We start from the raw sequence: 6,000 nt of genomic DNA on the forward strand, positions 1-6,000 counted from the left end.
ACAAAATGTTAATTAGCATCATGCAACATAAACAGAAAATTTAACTTATCATATTAACCAAAATAATATGTTACCTCAATTGTCTATTTGCATTGGGGCATTCCTTTGATAGATTTTTTCTTCTTTTTCTCAGTTGAACTTTTTAGTCTTCCATAATTGATTCCCTTTCCTTTCCTTCGATGGGGGTCTAATATCGAAATATCGCACAAAGAAGCCTCATTATCACCATTATCACCAGCATCATCAGCCACGGCCATACTTGAATTATATTATGAAATTTGAGCATTCGCTATTTGCATATTCTCCCTCACTATCTGCATAGTGTTTACATCTTTGGCTCCCAAACTCATCAGCTTAAAAGATTATTGCATTAATGTGCAAAATCGATTAAATGTAGACGGACCAGGTGGCAAAGATTCATCATTCACAATCCCTTCTTTGGCACCCTTGGTCCATCTTTTCAAAATATAGGGAGATGGAATGCTCTTAACTATCGATTTATTCTGATTCAACACATACAATGCATGGCGACACAACCACCCTTTTGACTCAAATAATTTGTATTCACAAGAAATTGATAACTCTACAGGGTTAAATTTGACAAGGTATTCATGTCCACACCTTATGGTATATGAATAAACCGATCCATCAAATGTAGTATCTGAAACATCTACAGAGAGACATTCCATTAATTCTTCAGAAAACTTCTGAAAAATAGTATGAGTATAGACTGCAGCAGCATGTTCCAGGAGTGCATTAGACGAAACCTGCAATTTGAGCTTCCCATGAGACCTGTAATCATCTTGAATTTCAATTTCTCTCATGTGCTTCAGTTGCTCTTCATAATAGTGGACAAATTTTATAAGGGATGATGTCTTCTTCGAAATATACTGGAAGACATTGTTAGTACTCTCACTTCTTTGACTTGACCTTATACCACATGAGAAAATATCACGACCAAAAGCTAAACTCCATTTATGTCTAAGGCCGTATAATCTCTGAAGCCAATTGTTGTTCTGAGTATCCCACTCCTCTTCCATTTCCATCCAAATAGATTCAAATTCGTCCTCCGATTTGCATCTATACATAAGCCTAAAAATACTTATCTCTAAAATATGGCTTTTGGTAAAGCTGTGGAATGTTTTTAATGGCATTTTGTATGATGTGCCAAGTGCATAAACGATGCTGTGTATTTGGAAAAACCGCTCTAATGGCTTTTGCCATGGCTTGATCTTGATCGGTAAATATGGTTTTAGGAGCCTTATCTCCCATAGACTCCAAAAACACATTAAATAACCAAATGAATGATTCCGCCGTCTCATCCAACAAAAATGCACAACCAAACAGAGTATTTTTCCAATGGTGATTAACCCCAACAAAAGGTGCACAAATCAAACTATATCTATTAGTTCGATACGTGGAATCAAACACTAGCACATCACCAAAATAATCATAATCGAATTTGGACAAACTATCTTTCCAAAATAAATTTGTCAATTTACCTTGTTGATCTACTTGTATAGCGTAGAAAGACATTGGGTTTTGCATTTGCATGCGATGGAAATGATTCAAAAGTTGTTGACAATCTCCCCCTTCCATAATCTTATTGCTTTCTGTCTGTAAAATTTTTTGACAATCACGTAGAATGAAACCCAAATTTTTACTTCCACCTGCTTCATTTGCTAAGAACTTATATGCCATAGTCCCACCAATGCCTGCTTTCATCATGCCACTTAAAACACCTTTACAAGTATCGGATATCATCCTTCCACATCTAATCAAATGCTTTTGATCTTCCGGTACAAATGCATGATTATGCTCAAAAACATACTCTATAACCTCATAGACATCATTATCAACCTTAAATTTGATATGAGCAGGACACCCACATCTAACTTCAGGCCTCTCAAATTTCTTTTCTTGATCAGATGAGGAGACAGAATAGCCCTCACAATTGCACAAAAATGTTCGTCGGGTTATTTCTCCTTTTCTATTTTTAACCGTATGACCCTTCCTCACTCCAAATCCTTTTCCAATTGCATAAGCCACATACTTATGATATGCTTCAACTTCATTAGAAAAAACCATCCCGATGGCAAACTCAAAATCATTTTCCATATCACGCATTACATGTGCAAGATGGGACGTTTCATGCTACAACGAAATGAACAATAAATAATCAATAAAAAAATAACATCAAAAGAAAAAAAAATATATTAAACATTGTATGAAAAAAATATATTTCACATTGTATGAGTAAAGAATTACCTTTAATTCAGCCATTCGATAACTTTACACGTGCAAATTAATTGAGGTGATGTCTTCAAAATAAAAATAAATCTTCAAGAGTTCCCTTCTAATAAAATACAAAACAAACCAAAAGAGCAACAGCGTTGATGTAGAAGTCAATTAACGTTGCTGTCATCCACCTGCAAATTGATAGCACCATTCAATACATTCATAGGACACAAACTAATATGCTTGCATGTTAAAAAACTGACTCGGATGCAAATGAAAGTAGGCCCCCGTCATATTTATTTAAAAAAAAATAAGAGTCCAGTCCTGGCATGGGGACTTGCTTAAATTGCATGATCTCATTATTGAAGAATAAAAGTACCAAAAGAAAAGCATGGAAACCTCCTTACTTAAAACATCAATCTAATATCCCAAGGGAGAGTTTAGTGCAACATTTTAGCTTGCTGATATAGTAACATCTACCTCAATAGTATATCCGTCACTTATCAGCATCAAGCTATAAAATGGGAATCAGCATGACCTGGTATGACTAACTTGGTCAAACCAAGTTATCTTGACGGGAGAAAACAAGCCTCACTGAAACTGAGCTGTTGGAGATGGGAATTTATTCTCACCTTCCTTAACTAAGCAACACAAAAACTAATCAAATAAGAGATACCCTTGGCATCTTAATTCAACCTCCATCTGCAAATGGAAGAACTAAGATGATATTAAACTGTTTGATCACTGTTCTGTTAATCTGGATGTACAATACAAGGCCATGTACGTGTCTGTTGAAATAGGAGGCCTGGTTATTGTTCCAAAAAGGTGTTCTCATTCGTAAGTAGATCGAAACAAAAACTAGAAAGCAAGATCACATCTTTGTAGTCTATTCAAAAGCTGTGGCCACAGCCGAAATGGCTGAGGCAACAGCTTTTTCTTGTATAAACCATTGATAAAATGAACCAAAAGGTCAAACCAAGAAACAAGGTGTCGGGCCCAAATCAGCAAGTCACACATGCCAAAGACAAAATACAAAACACTACTCTGTAAGCTCATGTTTTGACATAACGTGCCATAATCTGTCAAGACTCTGCTGCCGCTACCTGCTCCTGAAGCTCGAGCTGAAGCAAGTTTGCTGAGAACTTTGACCTATAACAAAATGCTTAATAATTATGACTCAAAGCTTTAAGCTCATGCATTGCAGTTGGGGGCATTTAGAATTCATCTCTGCAACGTCAACGCTCATCTATTTCAAAACTTTTAATAGCAATTTCCATCTCAAATTGACACCTACACTAATTAACCCTATATCCTAAGGAAATAAAATATCCCAATCATTATCGTTTATGAGTAAAATGACATAATCCTACTACTAATATGCACGGGCTAATAATGAGTGACATTGGGACTAAATTCCACATGAAAACAAACAATCACTTAATAAAACTAGATGAACAAATGCCTCCAGCTTTGTCAACAACCATCTCTACCTATTACTCATGCTACATCAGGCTAAGAGGAATCAGGAGCTTTTGTTGCCGCATTCATTGCCTTGTATGAGCAAAACTCTACAAAATTCCTAGGGTAGACTGAAGGTTGCCTAGCACTTTCAGGTATCTCTTCATCAAAACGATGGCACAGTTCTTTAGTGGAACACTCACGTCCGCACATGCATGTGGCATTTAATGTAAAATTGTGCCCCCGAGACTCGAAATAAGTCTGCACAGCGTAGAAGGTAAAGCTCAAAAAGGAGTAATTAACGCCTACAGATTGAGAAAAGACAAACCAATGTCCCAGCTCCTTAAGAGCTCAATGGAGATTAAAGATGATATATGTAAGCAATAAAAGAAATCTATGAGGCTGAAAGTCTGATATGTAAATTATCAAATGTTGTAGTATGGTTTCTTCTATATACATGAGAAAAGAATTACATGAGTATTTTGATATTGTTAGTATAGATAGATGTTGAAATTATTAAAAAGTTCTCAGTAAACTGAGAAGATAATTTAAATACATCATTGATTTTTCTTGTGTGTAAGAAAAATAAAAATGTCCATAATCTCCTTGCAATCCACATTACTTCCAAAACAAGCGCCGCATCTTTTGTAACAATGATATGTCCCCATACTGAATGCGTTTGTGAAAATAGACAATCATACAACATGCCTTTGAATTCCTAGGCTACCACACAGAAATAGATACATTACAGGTTCTCACAGCAATTGGACAATAGATTATTCCACGGATAACAGAAGTCCAAGGACTTGGATTGCTGAAACTAAAATACAGGTAATGACTTAACAAAATGCTTGAAGCAGAACGGGTATCTAGACGATTTTCCTAGTCAATGAGAGTTAGTTATGGACACTGAGATGTATAAGGCCAATGATAAGAAGACAAGTATGACTGTGAGATGTTGACATATGCTGTAAGGGCAAAGAGTGTTCTCTTTTTTAACCCAAAAATATGAAGAGGACACTTTTTGAATGCTTTGAATTTCATGTGAGAACATGAACAGACTTGTTCTAAATCATGCTATTGACAGGACCGTCTTCTAGTTCAGTTAGGTCTTTCTATTTTCTTTTGTACTTCATCTAATTTTAATATTTAATGTGAACTTAATGGGTAGCTTGAAAAAAATTTCTATTTATACCAGTGCTTACTTATCACATACTCTTTTTGGACATTAGTTTAATGAGTATGATACAATGACATACATGCTCTTCAAGTAATAGCCTTTTTCAACTCAATGTAGATCATGCTCAGCATTTCTAATTTAATTCATCCGCCTCTGCAATATTCACATTGATGTAGAACAATCATAAATGCTTTATGAATTTCCTTTCTTTCTCAAGAACTTGAGATGAGATCACATGTAGATGCTCAAACAGCAGAATCTCATTGTCACCTAGTGTACCTGGGACTCATCTAGCACATTCAATATGATGTAGTTGACAATAACTACCAAGGAGAGAGAAACGAAGTTTGACAGGCACATGAATTCAATCAATCATTCAACAATAACAGGTCTCATTAAAGTCTGCTAATATCAAGCGGAAAATCAACAAAACTAGGAGTAAGGTTTTATTCCCATCGGGGTTGGCAGTCATGTCATGTAACGCAGGCATCGCTAAGAAAGTGAAATTTCAAAACGCCCATTGTACTTTGGACCATTTAGAAAATGATCAGAGTATGTATATTTTTTTCAACTCAATCAGAGGCCATGTACTTCTCAAATAGGCGAAATAGCACTTCTGCAGGTCTTCGTTACTCTATAGGTGCATTGCATTCCCTGTAGTATCAGACGCTTGTAAGATAATCCTTAGTGCTGTTAAAGGAATCTAAACTTAAATGCCAACCACTTGTGCTTGGATTTATTTGTTTCTATAAGAGGACCCCTTCTCCTATTGTGATGCGACTCGAGTGTTTTAATGAAGCAAACGAAACCTTAATAGATGATTCAGAAGGAGACACCATACATACATGAACGGTATAGATGGATTTACAACCGAAAGACGTTTAGAGTATCAAGTTACCAATGATCCAAAAAGGTGCCACGTTACATTTTATCCTTACTCGAGGCATCCCATCATCGTGGTTAATAACCTATTTCTAATCGAACACACGATGGCCAAATTCAGAACTCTGCTACAAATCTTCAAGTTCAACTAGTTTAAACTTCTCAACTACGGTTCACTTACAAAGGCAACCCGTTCTCGAAAACGGGCGTCCCCAACAGAATCAAGGAACACTAAAGGAAAG

The sequence above is a fragment of the Eucalyptus grandis genome, chromosome 8 (genome assembly GCF_016545825.1).
Source record: "Eucalyptus grandis isolate ANBG69807.140 chromosome 8, ASM1654582v1, whole genome shotgun sequence".
Classification (NCBI taxonomy): domain Eukaryota; kingdom Viridiplantae; phylum Streptophyta; class Magnoliopsida; order Myrtales; family Myrtaceae; genus Eucalyptus; species Eucalyptus grandis.